We start from the raw sequence: 19,970 nt of genomic DNA on the forward strand, positions 1-19,970 counted from the left end.
TCCATGTGTACCCACTGCTTAGCTCTCACTTGTGAGAACATGCAGTATTTGATTTTTTGTTTCTGTGTTATTTCACTTAGGGTTATGGCCTTCTACTGCATAAGTGTTGCTGCAAAGAATTGATTTCATTCATTTTTCTGACTGCATAGTATAACATTGCCTCCTAATTTTAATATCCCTATGGACAGAGTAGATACACAATCAAGTGAGTTTAGGGTATAGCTAAGAGATTCCAGTTAGCCTTAAAGAAGGATTTCTTATTAAAAAAGAATTCTCAGTCCTAAAATTTGTTAGTTACTAAGGCAAGTGGAGAAAACCCTCTTTTCTAAAAGGGTTTAGAACAGAGTAGTGTAAATTGACCAGCAATATAAATTCTGCATTCTCTAGAGTGCTCTATGATCCAACAGGAAGCAGGAGAATGAACAGAATAATCTCACAAGGGCCCTCTATACAGGGAGGACATGGAATTGAAGGTGACTTTGAGTGGTTCAGGCTTGCAAAGTGGAACTGGAAGTAGGAAAGGAAAAGGAGGAAGTCCAAAGGCGGGTCAAAGCAGTGGCAGCATTCCCTACCCAGCAGACCAAAGAAGAGGATGTGAATCCTTCGTCCATTCATGATTGATTCCTTAGTTGTTAGCCTGTTTGGGATATTGTGACAGTGATGTATAGGATGGTGGTGGTGGTGGTCTGTGTGTAGGTGACTGTGTGTGTACATATGTGAGTTTGTGTGTATGTATATATATATATGAATACCCCAGAGATACTGTGGGTTTGGTTCCAAATTACCACAATAAAGCAAATATTGCAATAAAGTGAGTCACACAATTTTTTTTGTTTTACCATTGTATATAAAAGTTATGTTTATATTATACTATAGTCTAGTAGTATGAAGTAGCATTATGTCTAAAAAGTAATGTGCATACCTTAATTAAAAATGCTAACAATCATTTGGGCTTTCAGTAAGTTGTAATCTTTTTGCTGGTGGAGGATCTTGTCTTGATGTGGATGGCTGCTGACTGTTCAGGCTGGTGGTTGCTGAAGGTTGGGGTGGTTGTGGCAATTTCTTAAAATAAGACAACAGTAAAGTTTGCCATATCAATGAACTCTTCTGTTCACAAAGAATTTCTCTGTAGTATGCAATGCTGTTTAATAGCATTTTACCTACAATGAAGCTTCTTTGAAAATTTGAGTCAATTCTCTCAAACCCTGTTGCTGCTTTATCACTTATGTTTACATAACATTCCAAACCCTTTTTTGTCATTTCAACAATGTTCACAGCATCTTCACCAGGTGTAGATTCCATCTCAATAAAGCATTTTCTTTGCTTAATCGTAAGAAGCGACTCTTTATCCATTCAATATTTATCATGAGATTGCAGCAATTCAATGACAGCTTCAGGCTCTACTTCTAATTCTAGTTGTCTTGCTATTTCCACCCCACCTGCAGTCACATCCTCCACTGAAGTCTTGAACCCCTCAAAGTCATTCATGAGGGTTGGAATCAACTTCTCCCAAATTCCTGTTAATGCTGATATTTTGACTTCTTCCCATGAATCTTTAATATTCTTAATGATATCTGAAAAGGTGAATCATTTCCAGAAGATTGTCAATTTGCTTTACCCAGATCCGTCTGTGAAATCACTAAGTATAGCTATAGCCTTATTAAATGTATTCTTTAGTACGACTTGAAAATTGAAATTACTCCTTAATTCATGGAATGAAGAATGAATGTTGTCTTAGCAGGCATGAAAACAGCATTAATCTCCTTTTACACCTCCATTAGAACTCTTGGATGAACCAGGTGCATTGTCAATGAGCAGTAATATTTCGAGAGTAATCTTTTTTTTCTGTGTAGTAGGTCTGTATTAGTCTGTTTTCACACTGCTCTAAAGAAATACCCGAGACTGGGTAATTTATAAAGGAAAGAGGTTTAATTGGCTCACGCTTCCACATGGCTAGGGAGGCCTCGGGAACTTACAATTATGGAAGGAGGCAAAGGGGAAGCAAAAACCTCCTTCACATGGTGGCAGGAGAGAGAAGAGCTGGTAGTGAAGGGGAAAGAGCCCCTAAGAAAACCATCAGATCTCAGGAGAAATCACTCACTATTATGAGAACAGCATGGGAGAAACCACCTCCATGATCCAATCACCTCCCACCAGGTTTCTCCCTAGACACATGGGGATTATAGGGATTACAATTCTTGAGAAGATTTGGGTGGGGACATAGCCAAACCATATCAGTGTCTCAACAGCAGGCTTAAAATACTCAGTAAATCATGCTGTAAGCAGATGTGCTGTTATTCAGAATTCATTTTTCCATTTATAAAACACAGGCAGGGTAGATTTAGCATAATTCTTAAGGGCCTAGATATTCCAAAATGGTAAATGAGCATTGACTTCAACTTAATTTTACCAGCTGCATTAGCCCCTAATAAAACAGTCAGCCTGTACTTTGAAGCTTTGAAGCTGGCATTGACTTCTCCTCTCCAGCTATGAAAGTCCTACACGGCAGCTTCTTCTAATAGAAGGCTATTTTGTCCACATGGAAAATCTGTTGTTTAGTGTAGCCACCTTCATCAGTGATCTTAGCTAGATTTTCTGGATAACTCGTTGTAGCTTCTACATCAGCATTTCCTGTTTCACCTTGCACTTTTATGTTATAGATATGGCTGCTTTCCTTAAATCTTAAAGATCCTCTGTGTGGGTTTCCATGGAAATATGAGAGGCTGTCTTAGAAACAAATGGCAGGATTTGAACCAACCTCTGCTAGCGTCTAGCCTTTCTTCTGTAGCTTCTTCACCTCTCTCAACCTTCATAAAATTGAGAAGAGTTTAGGCTTTGCTCTCTGGATTATGGCCTAAGGGAATGTTTTGATTTTTTATCCAGACCACTAAAACTTTCTCCATATCAGCAATAAAGCTGTTTCGCTTCCTTATTATTTGTATGTTCACTAGGGTAGCACTTTTTACTTCCTTTAACAGTTTTTCCTTTGCATTACAACTTGTCTGTTTGGTGCAAGATAGCTTTTAGCGTCTCTCAGCTTTTGACATGCCTTCCTCACTAATCTTAGTCAATTCTAGTTTTTGATTTAAAGTGAGAGACTTGCAACTCTTTCTTTCACTTGACCACTTAGAGGCCATTGTGGGATGTTAATTGCCCTAATTTCAATGTTGTTGTATCTCAGTGAATAGGGAGACCCAAGGAGAGAAAGAGAGGTGGGGAAATGGCCAGTTGGTTGGAGTAGTCAGAGCACATATTTAGCGATTACGTTTATTATCTTATATGGGTATGATTGGAGGTGCCCTAAAATAATTACAATGGTAACATGAAAGATCAGTGGATCACAGATCAGTGTAACAGATATAATAATAAAAAATGTGACACAGGGACAGGGAGTGACACATGTTATTGGAAAAATGGTTCTGATTGGCTTGCTCACGTGGGGTTGACACAAACCTTCAATTTGTCAAAAACAAAGTATCTGTGAAGAGCGATAAAGCAGAGCACAATAAAACAAGATATGCCTGTGTATCTCTCTCTCTGTGTGTGTGTTTATGCAAATAGAAGAGGGGTCTGTATCATCAAATGTTGCTAAAGTTCTTAGAGATTGTCTGTGTGGGTTTCTATGGAAACATGAAAGGCTGTCTCAGAAACAAATGGCAGGATACTAGAGAAAAGGGCACAGATAGTCACGTTTAATATCATTTTATAATCTGGCTATTTTTGCACATTTGTGAAGGCAAGCAGGCTAAAAGAGTAATTAAAATACTCAGAAATATTTAAGAGTTTAACAGAAAAAAGAGAAAATTGGTCATCCTGCCTTTGTTTTATGCAGCTTTCACAAAATGTAGAGATTATTTCCAAGATCCTTTCTTTGATTTCTTACTTTACTTCTGCTTGTGTACCAACCAATTCTTGTTAAATATTTATGGACAAGATTAAAGACTTTATAAAACTCAGCAGCTGGCAGCTGTCCTCGCCTAAAGGATAAAGCAGAGAGTCTTCATTTTAATTGGGTAACTATGTGACTGAAATATCTAACCCCCAAGGGAAATACAAGAGTTAAAATATGTAAAGCAATTTTTAAAAGAGAAAATCGCTCTCTACATTTTATAGTTTTTATTTCCTTTGGTAGTTGCGTGTGAAGGTGAAATTACAGTGTTGTCTTTTATAGCTTTCTAAGGTTGGAGGCACATTTCAATGTTTCCGAATGCCTCCTAATAACATTCAGGTAGAGAACATATCATTCTGCTCTGTGTTTTGACACAAAATTGCTCATCATATTTCACTTCTGAGAATCTTCCACCCAGCTGTCTCGTGACCAAGTTATAAAATGACAGAGTAAACTTAAAACTGCAGAGGGTGGGGGAATCTGCTAAACTGACTGTTGGACAGACATTGAATGCAACAAACAGAAGTTGAAGAAAAAGGGTTTTTTCCATTTTTGAGCCAATAATTACCTGACGTTTAACAGCAATATTCTTAGTATTGAGCCTCTGATGTTGGTCTTGAGAGACTCAACTGATCTCAAACAAATCAACTTTCCCTCCATGGGTGTGATCCTTAACCAGAACATCTAGGTCTTGGACAAGATGTCTCCTGAGATTCCTTTAAGGGCTAAGTATCTAAGTCAGGGTCAACAAAGCAAAGTACCATGAACCAATTCCCATCTACTGCCTTTTTTTGTACAGCCTTGTGAACTAAGAACATTTTTGACGTTTTTAAATAGTTGGGGAAAAAATTAAAAAAAAGAATATTTTCTGATATGTACAAATTATATAAAATTCACATTTTAGTGTCCACAAATAAAGTTTTATTGCAACACAAGGAAGCTCATTTGTTTACGTGTTGTCTGTGGCTATTTTTACACTACCATGGTATAGTCAAGTGCTTATGACAGAGACTGTATGGCCCTCAAGCCTAAAATATTTGCTATCTGAACTTTTACTGAAGAAAGTCGCCAATCTCTCTCTAAATGATTCTGAATCAATTTAAAAGAGTCAGTCAAATCATCTTTTTTGTTTGTTTATTTGAATGATAACTTTCTTAATAGTAATATTGATTGTGTTTGAAAAAATCTTTGCTAAATTTTTGCTCTATTGTTAAAGAAGGAAGTTGTAGTTTTCTTTCAGCAAATCTGGTAACTACTGGGGCCACTTTCCCTGATAAGTTTTCCTATCTCAGCTTCACATGCGTAGAGTCAGCTGCATTCCTCGAGGAATGAGAAAGGTGGGTAATATAACATATACACCAAAGATTTTGAGTTTCATTTCCTCTCATTAACTTGAGATGAAGTCTCCCATGTTTATAGGTCTCAAACCCAGGACCTGGGAAAAAACTTCTGCCTGGCTGAAATGTAGAGAAACCCATTATTAGCAGAACAACTGGAAAGTGAACATTTTCCAACACCCTGCTTGGTGCCAGCTTCAGTGTTAGGGTTTTGTGTGCAGTTTTATTATTCCTTATAACAACCTCATCTCCCAGAAGGGAGAGCCTGAGTTGTGGAGAGGTTAGAGAGCTGGTAAGTGGGGGAGGGTGGATTTGAGCCAATGTCTGTCTGATTTCAAAGCTCATGTTCTTACAAAGCCAATTTAATATTTACAAGAATTCTCTCTTCCCAGTAAGGAAGTCACCCAAAGAAACAAAAAATAAGATGAGAAGATCTGTACATTTTGGATCAAAGCAAGGTCCAGGAATCTCTGTCAGTCTGTATGGATGTGTTTCCTAAAGCCAATGCTGGTAAAAACACTTCCTAAATTTCTTCCGATCTCTGTTTTCAATGGTCAGAAGTTTCCTTTATGACATTCTGTTCGGTTTCTTCTTTTTTGGACACAGAGTGTTGATCTGTCACAGGCTGGAGTGCAGTGGTGTGGTCATGGCTCACTGCAGCCTCAAATCTCCTGGATTCGGGTAATCTTTCTGCCTCAGCCTCCTGAGTAGCTGGGACTACAAACATGTGCCACCATGCCTGGCTAATCTTTATTTATTATATTTGTAGTGATAGGGTCTTTCTGTCTTTCCTGGGATTTTTGGTTTGTTTGTTTCTTTAAATGTGGTATTCTGTCTGCCTAGAACACTGCTGTCACTTGCCTTTAAGGGCTGGCTCTTAGTATACAGAAAGGAGCCAAGAGCCTTGACATTTTTGCTCACCATTACCAAGTGCCACCACTCACATCCAATTTGTTAGGCACCTCCTTACCTCCAGCAGATCGCATCCTCCTCCAAGCTTGTATTTTGGGAAACTCAACATTCTGCCATGGAGTCTCACTAGACTGTATGCTTTTTGAAGTCAGGAATGATGTCTCAGACCTACATACCCCTGCAGCATGGAGCATGGTGTCTCATGTAGGCAAAGAGCATTTGTTGAAAAGGATTATATGGAAAAAATTCCATTCTAGCAATTTACCTCATCACCCATTTCCAAGTGTCTACCCTATGCTGAACCCAAGGTCAAGCTGAATGAATGCACTGCTGCTGTTTGTGCTTGTTTTGGCAGAGAAGGGACTGGTTTGAGCTGAGGTACAACATCTAGTCACAGTGTTTTTGAAACAGATTCTTGAGTTTACTGGAAAGAAATCCTCTTTGTTTTACCTGGGTGGCACTTCTTATTACACTCTATCCCTGGAGTCTCTGGCCCTTCCTTGCAGAACTGATGGAGGCACTACCCACTGCTCAGTTGACCAACTTTCCAAATCCCATCCTTTATTTTATTTTATTTTATTATTATTTTTTTTGAGACGGAGTCTCACCCTGTCACCCAGGCTGGAGTGCAGTGGTGCGATCTTGGCTCACTGCAACCTCCGCCTCCTGGGTTCACCCCATTCTCCTGCCTCAGCCTCCTGAGTAGCTGGGACTAGAGGCGCCCACCACCACGCCCAGCTCATCTTTTGTATTTTTAGTAGAGACAGGTTTCACCGTGTTAGCCAGGATGATCTTGATCTCCTGACCTTGTGATCCACCTGCCTTGGCCTTCCAAAGTGCTGGGATTACAGGCATGAGCCAGCCACTGTGCCTGGCCCCAAATCCCATTCTTGATGCCTATCCCAACGTTCAGAGAGTTGAAGAGACATGACCTCATAGTGAGGAGTATGTGCTCTGAAGTTAACAGACTTGTGTTTTCAGTTCCTATTCTGTCACTTGAAAGATATGCAACCTTAGACATTTACTTAGGTTCTCTGAACTTCAGTTTCTTCATTTGTAAGACAAGAGTAATGTTGCTACTCAAAGGGTTGTCCTGACATGAAAAAATGCACTTATATGACAGCAATCATACTATGATGTCTAGGTAACAGGAGAGCTACCCAATTTGGTTGCTTTTTGGTGACAGGAGTGCCTGTCAACTCAACAGCTGACATTTTCACTCACTCTGACATAGACATTTTGGAGCAAAGAGATATAGGAACAAATCTGAGAAGTCCCTTTCTCTCCCTGCTCTCACCCTCCCCACTGCTCTTGCTTCTGCTCTGCATTGTGGCCATAGGCATTGAGCAGCTTCTCTTTGTTTCTTCAGGAAAGTCTTTGCCATATTGGAATGAGTCACTTTTGGCATCTATTTGTGGCAATAATCAGGAAAGTCACTGACAAAGCAGTGCTGGGAGGATGGACCTCATGTTCATGAACCATCTGAGCTGCACCAGTTGGGTCCCGGCCTCTCTTTCAGTCCTGATCCCTGATCCCTACTGCATGTGTAGTATGGGCTGAACTTGCACTGGGCTGTAGGCATAGTGCATTAATGCAACCCATTTTGACCTTTACTCAATGTCAGACACTGTTCTGAGGACTTCAGAGGCATTATCCCATTTAACTTCACAACCATGCCTATTTTAGAGATAAGGAAATAGATTTAGAAAAGTCAAATGACCTGACGAAGATTACGTAGTTGTCAGAGCCAAGAATCAAACCCAAAGCCCTCTGACACCAGAAGCCAAGCTGAGACCAACCTGAGTGGTTTGGTTTTTGTTGCTGTTGTTGCTGTTACTGAGTTTGTTCCAAAATCTCATGCCAAAATATTTGCAGCCTTCAGTTACTGACTTTTGACTCAGGAGCTGTAGTTCAGATCCTCATCTTTGCTTTCTTAGAAAAAAAGTCTGATGGAGAAAGGGTCATACTTGGAGTCATTTAGAAACTAATTTGATAGCTGTAAGTGTCCTTTAGAATAAAACTCTTTTCCACTTTGTACTCTTGGAACCTTTATTGCTAAGTGTGGAGTGGCAGGGGAGGTGGAAAGCAGGATGAGCTGTGAAAATAAGTGGATTTTCTCTGATGTCTAATCCACTAATTATGTCAAGTAAAATTGGATCACGCTTGTAATTCAGTTTTTACTGTTTGCATTAAGAAATGCTGTTGGCAGAGTTGTGAGCAGAGAAAGGGAAAAGGACATTGCAAGTCATTACTGAATGTGAAGAGAGTGACTAGAAGTTTATTTTTTGGGGAGGTGGTCAAGGTGTTGCATTTGGACTGCCCAATTTAGCTAATGTAGCTGCAGCAGTAATAACTAAAGTGGCAGTGCAGAATATTAAGGAAAGTAATGTGGGAAGCAATTTGAATATGTCATGATGACTACTCTGTGTTTGCATACAGGATGAGGAGTAATGTGCAATGCATGAGTTCTTTTTCACTGAATTTAAAGGAATTTTAACCCACAAACTAATACCAGTGATAGAAATTTCAAGAAAGGAATAAACCTTTGGGTGAGAAATTTCAGGCTGATTAGCACTGTACCTGCCTTCAAGTTTGCCTGGAGCCCTAGGCTACCTCCTCCTTCTCCATTTATAACAGTTCTGGTTCCTCTCTTAGGATTACTTTTATTTCTTTAGATACCTTTTTTCTCTCACTTGCTTAGATTTACTATTTATTTATTTATTTATTTATCTCCTCAAACATCCTGAAGCTACTTGGGAATGTGCCTTCCTCTAGTCTTCTTGGCATACCAACACCATTAAGTGCTAAAATTTGGAGGAAAACAATAAGAAGGTGACTTTCTTCTCACTTAGAAAGAGGAAGACTGGGAATAAAAACCACCCTGAGTGGGTTGTATGTACAGGAAACAAAGTTTTCTAGAAGGGACTGTCTCTGTCCAGTAATTTTGTTCACATTCTCTCTCTCTCGATGTCCCTCTCTTCTATGATATCTTAATAGTTTGATAAAATTGTCTTACAGAGGAGGCTTTACCCAAAGCTTGCTATTTGTTTTATGGCCCCGTCATCACCATTCTCCATTCAGGACAGTGCATTTCTGTCATCTACCCACTGAGCAGGAAGCAAACCAGACAACCACTCTGATCCAGCAAGAGCAAAATTATAAAGTTATGATATTCTTTTATCCAACCCCAGCCCTGAGCTCACTTTCCCTTTTTTAAACTGGGCACTTTCTCTTTCGGTGTCAAGTAAAATTCGTTTTTCTGTAGCCACTCCTGGGAAGGGGAGAGAAGTGGAAAGGGTCGGTTGAGCCTGGTGTCGTTGTAGGAGGAGGTGGCAAACATTGTCCTGATGAACCTGTGAAGCCATAGGGGTCAGGGTGTGACGTCGGCAGAGGAGACCAGGGGCAAGGGCCTGGAGACCCAACAGCTCTCTCATCAGGGAATCACTGTGCTGACTCCTCTTCTGGCCACAGCATAGGCTGCTGTTTGTTTTCTAACAGCTTTATTAAGGTATTCACATGCCATATGATTCATCCACTTAAAGTATACAATTCAATAGTGTTCAGTGTATTCACAGACTTTTGCAAGTGTCACCACAATCTATTTTAGAACATTTTCATCTTTCCAACAAAATCTTACGCCCCTAGCAATCCCTTCCTATTTCCTTCTGCCCCACAGCTCTGGCAATAACTACTCCACTTTCTGTCTCTATAGATTTGCCTATCCTGGAAAGTTCATAAAATTGGGTTTTTGTGGTATGTGACTGCTTCTTTCACTTCACATAATGCTTTCAAGGTTCATCTATTCAAGGTTGTAGCATGTATCAGTCTTCACTGCTTTTTATTGCTGAATAATATTCCTTTATAAAGACATACCATATTTTGTTTACGAATCCATTGATAAACATTTGGGTGGACTGAATTATGAATGATGCTGTATGAACATTTGTGTCCAAGGTTTTGTGTGGACATTTCTCTTGGTTGGACAGGCTGGAGTAGAGCTGCTGAGTTGCATGGTAACTCTATGTTTAACCTTTTGAGGAACTTCCTGGTGCTGTTTTCCAAAGCAGGTGCACCATTTAGCACAGGGCCTTTGCAAATGCAGTTTTCCTTTGCTCCCTTCCCCTGTTGCCTGCTCCTCCTTCAACTCTCATCTCAAATATTTCCTCAGAGACACCTTAGCGGACCTTCAAGGCTAATTCAGACCTCTCTGTTATATACACTTATGGAAATTAATATTTTTTTGTGCACATAAATTTTGTGTACATATTTTGTTAATATGAAGCCCTTTGTGTCTTAGTTTATCTATTTAAGTACTTATTTGTAAACTAGGGACATCAATATTTAAATTACACTGAGAATACTAGAGTTAAAGCATCCAGCAGCTGGAGCCTAAAGCATAGTAGAGCTAAAGATGGTAGTTATGGGGGGCGGAGCAAGATGGCCGAATAGAAACAGCTCCAGTCTCCAACTCCCAGCGCGAGCGACACAGAAGACCGGTGATTTCTGCATTTTCGACTGAGCCTCTGCTGCTGATACCCAGGCAAACAGGGTCTGGAGTGGACCTCAAGCAATCTCCAACAGACCTACAGCTGAGGGTCCTGACTGTTAGAAGGAAAACTAACAAACAGGAAGGACACCTACACCAAAACCCCATCAGTACGTCACCATCATCATCAAAGACCAGAGGCAGATAAAACCACAAAGATGGGGAAAAAGCATGGCAGAAAAGCTGGAAATTCAAAAAATAAGAGCGCATCTCCCCCGGCAAAGGAGCACAGCTCATCGCCAGCAACGGATCAAACCTTGACGGAGAATGACTTTGACGAGATGAGAGAAGAAGGCTTCAGTCCATCAAACTTCTCAGAGCTAAAGGAGGAATTACGTACCCAGCGCAAAGAAACTAAAAATCTTGAAAAAAAAGTGGAAGAATTGATGGCTAGAGTAATTAATGCAGAGAAGGTCATAAACAAAATGAAAGAGATGAAAACCATGACACGAGAAATACGTGACAAATGCACAAGCTTCAGTAACCGACTCGATCAACTGGAAGAAAGAGTATCAGCGATTGAGGATCAAATGAACAAAATGAAGCGAGAAGAGAAACCGAAAGAAAAAAGAAGAAAAAGAAATGAACAAAGCCTGCAAGAAGTATGGGATTATGTAAAAAGACCAAATCTACGTCTGATTGGGGTGCCTGAAAGGAAGGGGGAAAATGGAACCAAGTTGGAAAACACTCTTCAGGATATCATCCAGGAGAACTTCCCCAACCTAGTAGGGCAGGCCAACATTCAAATCCAGGAAATACAGAGAACACCACAAAGATACTCCCCGAGAAGAGCAACTCCAAGACACATAATTGCCAGATTCACCAAAGTGGAAATGAAGGAAAAAATCTTAAGGGCAGCCAGAGAGAAAGGTCGGGTTACCCACAAAGGGAAGCCCATCAGACTAACAGCACGTCTCTCGGCAGAAACTCTACAAGCCAGAAGAGAGTGGGGGCCAATATTGAACATTTTTAAAGAAAAGAATTTTAAACCCAGAATTTCATATCCAGCCAAACTCAGTTTCATAAGTGAAGGAGAAATAAAATCCTTTACAGATAAGCAAATGCTTAGAGATTTTGTCATCACTAGGCCTGCCTTACAAGAGACCCTGAAGGAAGCACTCAACATGGAAAGGAACAACCGGTACCAGCCATTGCAAAAACATGCCAAAATGTAAAGACTATCGAAGCTAGGAAGAAACTGCATCAACTAACAAGCAAAATAACCAGTTAATATCATAATGGCAGGATCAAGTTCACACATAACAATATTAACCTTAAATGTCAATGGACTAAATGCTCCAATTAAAAGACACAGACTGGCAAACTGGATAAAGAGTCAAGACCCATCAGTCTGCTGTATTCAGGAGACCCATCTCACACGCAGAGACATACATAGGCTCAAATAAAGGGATGGAGGAAGATTTACCAAGCAAATGGAGAACAAAAAAAGGCAGGGGTTGCAATACTAGTCTCTGATAAAACAGACTTTAAACCATCAAAGATCAAAAGAGACAAAGAAGGCCATTACATAATGGTAAAGGGATCAATTCAACAGGAAGAGCTAACTATCCTAAATATATATGCACCCAATACAGGAGCACCCAGATTCATAAAGCAAGTCCTTAGAGACTTACAAAGAGACTTAGACTCCCATACAATAATAATGGGAGACTTCAACACTCCACTGTCAACATTAGACAGATCAACGAGACAGAAAGTTAACAAGGATGTCCAGGAATTGAACTCATCTCTGCAGCAAGCAGACCTAATAGACATCTATAGAACTCTCCACCCCAAATCAACAGAATATACATTCTTCTCAGCACCACATCGTACTTACTCCAAAATTGACCACGTAATTGGAAGTAAAGCACTCCTCAGCAAATGTACAAGAACAGAAATTATAACAAACTGTCTCTCAGACCACAGTGCAATCAAACTAGAACTCAGGACTAAGAAACTCAATCAAAACCGCTCAACTACATGGAAACTGAACAACCTGCTCCTGAATGACTACTGGGTACATAACGAAATGAAGGCAGAAATAAAGATGTTCTTTGAAACCAATGAGAACAAAGATACAACATACCAGAATCTCTGGGACACATTTAAAGCAGTGTGCAGAGGGAAATTTATAGCACTAAATGCCCACAAGAGAAAGCAGGAAAGATCAAAAATTGACACTCTAACATCGCAATTAAAAGAACTAGAGAAGCAAGAGCAAACACATTCCAAAGCTAGCAGAAGGCAAGAAATAACTAAGATCAGAGCAGAACTGAAGGAGATAGAGACACAAAAAACCCTCCAAAAAATCAATGAATCCAGGAGTTGGTTTTTTGAAAAGATCAACAAAATTGACAGACCACTAGCAAGACTAATAAAGAAGAAAAGAGAGAAGAATCAAATCGACGCAATTAAAAATGATAAAGGGGATATCACCACCGACCCCACAGAAATACAAACTACCATCAGAGAATACTATAAACACCTCTACGCAAATAAACTGGAAAATCTAGAAGAAATGGATAATTTCCTGGACACTTACACTCTTCCAAGACTAAACCAGGAAGAAGTTGAATCCCTGAATAGACCAATAGTAGGCTCTGAAATTGAGGCAATAATTAATAGCCTACCAACCAAAAAAAGTCCAGGACCAGATGGATTCACAGCTGAATTCTACCAGAGGTATAAGGAGGAGTTGGTACCATTCCTTCTGAAACTATTCCAATCAATAGAAAAAGAGGGAATCCTCCCTAACTCATTTTATGAGGCCAACATCATCCTGATACCAAAGCCTGGCAGAGACACAACAAAAAAAGAGAATTTTAGACCAATATCCCTGATGAACATCGATGCAAAAATCCTCAATAAAATACTGGCAAACCGGATTCAGCAACACATCAAAAAGCTTATCCACCAAGATCAAGTGGGCTTCATCCCTGGGTTGCAAGGTTGGTTCAACATTCGCAAATCAATAAACATAATCCAGCATATAAACAGAACCAAAGACAAGAACCACATGATTATCTCAATAGATGCAGAAAAAGCTTTTGACAAAATTCAACAGCCCTTCATGCTAAAAATGCTCAATAAATTCAGTATTGATGGAACGTACCTCAAAATAAGAAGAGCTATTTATGACAAACCCACAGCCAATATCATACTGAATGGGCAAAAACTAGAAAAATTCCCTTTGAAAACTGGCACAAGACAGGGATGCCCTCTCTCACCACTCCTATTCAACATAGTGTTGGAAGTTCTGGCTAGGGCAATCAGGCAAGAGAAAGAAATCAAGAAGTTAAATTGTCCCTCTTTGCAGATGACATGATTGTATATTTAGAAAACCCCATTGTCTCAGCCAAAATCTCCTTAAGCTGATAAGCAACTTCAGCAAGTCTCAGGATACAAAGTGTGTGCAAAAAATCACAAAGCGATGCTTATACAACGGTAACAGACAAACAGAGAGCCAAATCATGAATGAACTTCATTCACAATTGCTTCAAGAGAATCAAATACCTAGGAATCCAACTTACAAAGGGATGTAAAGGGACACTCTTCAAGGAGAACTACAAACCACTGCTCAGTGAAATCAAAGAGGACACAAAAGAAATGGAAAAGAACATACCATGCTCATGGATAGGAAGAATCAATATAAATGAAAATGGCCATACTGCCCAAGGGTATTTATAGGTCAATGCCATCCCCATCAAGCTACCAATGAGTTTCTTCACAGGGTGGAAAAAAGCTGCTTTTAAAGTTCATATGGAACCAAAAAAAGAGCCCGCATCTCCAAGACAATCCTAAGTCAAAAGAACAAAGCTGGAGGCATCAGCTACCTGACTTCCAAGCACTACAAGGCTACAGTAGCAAACATGGTACTGGTACCAAAACAGAGATATAGACCAATGGAACAGAACAGAGTCCTCAGAAATAATACCACACATCAACAGCCATCTGATCTTTGACAAACCTGAGAGAAACAAGAAATGGGGAAAGGATTCCCTATTTAATAAATGGTGCTGGGAAAATTGGCTAGCCATAAGTAGAAAGCTGAAACTGGATCCTTTCCTTACTCCTTATACAAAAATTAATTCAAGATGGATTCGAGACTTAAATGTTAGACCTAATACCATAAAAATCCTGGAGGAAAACCTAGGTAGTACCATTCAGGACAGAGGCATGGGCAAAGACTTCATGTCTAAAACACCAAAAGCAATGGCAGCAAAAGCCAAAATTGACAAATGGGATCTCATTAAACTAAAGAGCTTCTGCAGAGCAAAAGAAACTACCATCAGAGTGAACAGGCAACTTACAGAATGGGAGAACATTTTTGCAATCTACTCATCTGACAAAGGGCTAATATCCAGAACCTACAAAGAACTCAAACAAATTTACAAGAAAAAAACAAACAACCCCATCAAAAAGTGGGCAAAGGATATGAACAGATATTTCTCAAAAGAAGACATTCATACAGCCAACAGACAGATGAAAAAATGCTCATCATCACTGGCCATCAGAGAAATGCAAATCAAAACCACAATGAGATACCATCTCACACCAGTTAGAATGGCGATCATTCAAAAGTCAGGAAACAACAGGTGCTGGAGAGGATGTGGAGAAATAGGAACACTTTTACACTGTTGGTGGGATTGTAAACTAGTTCAACCATTATGGAAAACAGTATGGCGATTCCTCAAGGATCTAGAACTAGATGTACCATATGACCCAGCCATCCCATTACTGCGTATATACCCAAAGGATTATAAATCATGCTGCTATAAAGACACATGTACATGTATGTTTATTGAGGCACTATTCACAATAGCAAAGACTTGGAATCAACCCAAATGTCCATCAGTGACAGACTGGATTATGAAAATGTGGCACATATACACCATGGAATACTATGCAGCCATAAAAAAGGATGAGTTTGTGTCCTTTGTAGGGACATGGATGCAGCTGGAAACCATCATTCTTAGCAAACTATCACAAGAACAGAAAACCAAACACCGCATGTTCTCACTCATAGGTGGGAACTGAACAATGAGATCACTTGGACTCGGGAAGGGGAACATCACACACCGGGGCCTATCATGGGGAGGGGGGAGAGGGGAGGGATTGCATTGGGAGGTATACCTGATGTAAATGATGAGTTGATGGGTGCTCACGAGTTGATGGGTGCTGACGAGTTGATGGGTGCCACACACCAACATGGCATAAGTATACATATGCAACAAACCTGCACGTTATGCACATGTACCCTAGAACTTAAAGTATAAAAAAAAAAAAAGATGGTAGTTATTATTTTATCACTCTCTGTATGGAATATAAAATCAGAATCCTAATTACACATTTAATGAGCATGAACCAAACTTAATTGGCCTTTCCTTGGTTTTCTATTAATAGCTAGTTGGTATTTGCTTTATGCGTTTCGTTGTCTAGGAGCATTTGCCAGCAAACAAACAGGCAACAGAGGTATAGAGAAATGTAATGGAAAGAAGATATAAATAGAGAAAATTCAATCTTTAATGTATTTGAATTTGGCAATTTACTTCAGTTAGCAACTGACTGAGATTTTAGTTTAGAATGAAAGACCTTGGTCTAGCTCCAGGAACATCAAGGCCTGGGTGGGGCCTATTTTGTGAACCATGGTTCTTAATGATTTTTGGGGATTCTCTTGTGTACATCAGTTTTACTCTGAGAATTCTGAAGAGCTGAGTGCTACATTTGCTTCAGCTTTTCTCTGGTGATGCTTGGCCAAGTCCAAGGCTAAAGCCAGTCTCCCAACACGGCAGTGGTTCTTTCCAGTCAAACACTGGGCAGCCTGATCTGTTGCTCAGCAGCTCTGCAAGCTCAGCTCTGCTGGGGAAACCATACAGACAACCACCTGGAAGTGAGCGTTGTGCTTCAGTCTGTGCCAGCATTATTGCAGATTAAAGAGGAGACTCTAGGACCAGGAGTGGATGTGGAGTCTGTGGATGGTTCTTTGTGACCTAGAGAGCTAAGATCTTGCAGCTCACAGTTGAATGAAGGTAGTTTCAGGCTTCAGGGAACCCTCCCACTTGAGTCTATGGGTTTTCTTTTTTATTTTAATACTAATAAACTTTTGCTTTATTTTTAATAGACTTTTAGAGCAATTTTGTGTTCACAGCAAAACTGAGTGGAAGGTACAGAGACTTTCCATATGCTCTTCAGCACCATGCATTCATAGACTCCCTCATTATCAACATCCCCCACCAGAGTGGTACATTTGGTGTAATTGGTGAACATACATTGGCACATTAATACCACCCCAAATCCATTTTTTACATTAGCATTCACTCTGCTGGATTCTATGGTAAGATATGTTTAGTTTTGGAAGAAACCATGAAACGTTCTTCAAAAGTGGCTGTACGACTTTGCATTCACATCAGCAATAAATGGCGGTTTCTGTTGCTCCATGTCCTCGTCAGCATTTGGTGTTGTCAGTGATCTGAATGCTGGCCATTTTAAAAGGTGTGTAGTGGTATCCTATTGGTGTTTTAATTTATAGTACCCTAATGACATATGATACAGAGAATATTTTCATATGCTTATTTACATTGGTGTTATACCTTCTTTGGTGAGGTGTCTGTTAAGAACTTTGTTCATTTTCTTGTCTAAGCTTTTTCTATGCTGAGTATTGGGGGAATGCAGGACAAGGAGAAGGACATACTCTCTTCCCTCAGGGAGCTGCCAGAGGAGAAATGACAGTGTCTATTAGGAATTGGCCTTACAATCTCCCAGGTTGATGGATGAGTCATCACGCATATACATGCACAGAAATTCACTTTGTGCTCGTGACATTAAGTCTTCTCTTCTCTCTTCTGGCCTCTTCTCTTTTTTAACTTCCTGGTCTCCCACCGAGTTCTTGTCTGGAGCTACCCTGTCTGAAGAGGGTGCTGTGGGTGCCTGGCACAGACACCTCCTGGTATGCTCATTCCCTGCTGACGGGCCCGCTGATCTCTGAAACTGGCCCAAGTGTCCCATAGAACTGATATTTATGGGTTTTAAAAAAAATAAACATAGAAATTGACCCTCTCAGTCTTAAAACTTGAGAAAGTTACATTTGTCTTATCTGAGTTCCTTTCTCAAGAAACCAACATCAGACGTCCCGGATAGTATCAAGGAATAGAAGCTTACCAGATCACCACATCTGGACAATGAGATGCCAGACCCTCATCTGTCCTAATTGCCTAACCACACCCTGCTGCCTATTGACCAGCTCCTCTTCCTTACCCCTCCCTAAATCCTGTTTTCTCACCCAGTTACATTTCTTCCCTGCAATATAAACCCCTAATTTTAGTCACTTGAGGAGATGGATTAGAGACTGATCTCCAATGTAGTCGGCTGCTGCAACTGAATAAAGCCTTTTTACCTGGCAATACTCATTGTCTCAGTGATTGACTTTCTGTGCAGTGAGGAACAGGATCTAGCCCAAACCCGTGGCATTTCAGTAACAATCACCATTACCCGCCATCTCCCTCTCAGTCTTGAGAACGTACTCATCTGAGAGGTAGCCTTGCACTCGCCCCTCCCCTATTCTTTTCTTGCCTCATGGTGAGATCAATGCCGGATCCAACTGAAGTGCGTTTCCAGCTGAGACCTTCTATTAGTTTGTTCTATTCTATTAGTTTGTTCCTCTTCCCTGTCCCCTGCATCCTCATTCCTCATTCCTCTCCTGAGAGCATGCTCCCCGTCAATCACTTGAAGAATCCCTGTTACAGGCCCTAGGGAAGCCAACCTAAAATAATGCCCATGCTCAAGCCTTCCCTCTGTTTCTCTTCAATTAGGACCTGGCCCTCCTTAAACTTCCAGTCAACTGCGTGAAAGTGGGTCATATTAAGAAGTAATTATAAATAACGCTTCCTAGTTTGTTTGTAGGCTAATGTGTTACTGTTTCTTGATAACACAATGCCTTCACTCAGTTAACCATTCATCTTATTTTTAGGACTTGCTTAAGTCACAACCTTAGTGGGAAAATGCCAGTGGAATTTCATGAGCATGACTGGCAATGCCTGCGAGGAGGAGAAGGATGAGATACTTTTGGTTAGGTGGGTTTTTCAGCATCTCTTCTGGAAAGACCTTTTGGATCACCCTCTTCTTACTACTGCTACCTGCCAGTGATTTGCTCTCTCCCTCCTTGATCTCCCCAGAGTATATAATGGATGAGTATCTCTTTATTGCATTTATAATATTGCATTGCAGTTATTTATTTATTTTTTTTCCTGGTTGCCGCCTCCCACTAGACTGGGAGCAACTAAAGAGCAGAGGCCTTGTCTTATTCGTCTCTATCTCCCCAGTGCCTAGCATGGTGCCTGGGACCCAGGAGGAACTCAAGCACTGTGTGTGACAAAAGAATTAATAACTCTGATGAAAAGTCCACCTCCTCCTCCACTTTCACATGTATGCACCTGGGCACATACATGAATACACATAACATTTATGGCAGAGTGAAATGTTTAGAATATTAGTCAATTGTGTTTCTTCCTAGTATTTCCTCAGTTTTCAGACTGGAAAATGATACCCCAGGTCAAGGGAAAGAGAATAGAGAGGGAGGCGATGGGACATAGAAAGAAGGTGAGTCTCTAAAATAAGTTTTAGAGACTGAAGAGGGAGAGTGGTCAAGGAAGGCCCAAGATAAACTTTTGGGACACAAGAGGAGAGAGGACCAGACTGCTCTCCTTGGTGAGTTCTCTTGTAGAAGGCAAGACCCAGAGGGGAGGACGATACATGGTTAGTCAAAGAAAAGGGTCTTAAAGAGAATCTCACATGAGAATAGTGCTCACAAGGGCACTATTTTAGGTTGGCTTCCCTAGAGCCTGAAACGGATTCTTCAAGTGATTGATGGGGAGCATACTCTCAGGAGAGGAATGAGGATGCAGGGGACAGGGCAGGGGAACAAACTAATGAGAATCCAGGAGTCCCTGGGAACTAGGCTGGCCTAGAAGCAACAGAACTTTGCTTAATACACTCGAGGGCCCAGAGAGTGCAGTAAGATATGACTCTGAGCACACAGGCTAAGGGCTAGTTAGCTGGGAAAAATGCCTGGAAGAGAGACACTTTTAAGTTGACTGAAATCTGTTTTCTACCCTTGTGGAATAAGGAGTCAAATAAAGGAGTGAAATTAAATTATCAAAAAATAAAATGTTGCATTTAGTGCACAGCTCAACTTGGAACTGAGACTTTCTTTATAAAGAGTAAAACTGAAAACTCTGGGTAAATGAATCAACCGTGGGCAGAGGGGTCAGAGAGGTGTAGGCTAAAG

At 40.4% G+C, this 19,970-nt stretch overlaps 1 long non-coding RNA gene across 10 annotated transcripts in view; it reads left to right on the plus strand.

Annotated features, from left to right (window-relative positions):
• LOC110740845 overlaps positions 1-19,970 on the plus strand; it is a 551,890-nt gene that overhangs the window by 17,370 nt on the left and 514,550 nt on the right. Inside the window, exon 1 of one of the 10 annotated variants that reach the window (XR_004176482.1) lies at positions 3,079-4,013. The exons of the other annotated variants lie outside the window; for them this stretch is intronic. This is a non-coding gene — a long non-coding RNA (uncharacterized LOC110740845). Of the gene's footprint in view, positions 1-3,078; positions 4,014-19,970 lie in introns of those variants that run through there. 10 annotated transcript variants of the gene reach the window in all.

Source organism: Papio anubis, chromosome 10 (assembly GCF_008728515.1).
Source record: "Papio anubis isolate 15944 chromosome 10, Panubis1.0, whole genome shotgun sequence".
NCBI classification, from domain to species: Eukaryota; Metazoa; Chordata; class Mammalia; order Primates; family Cercopithecidae; genus Papio; species Papio anubis.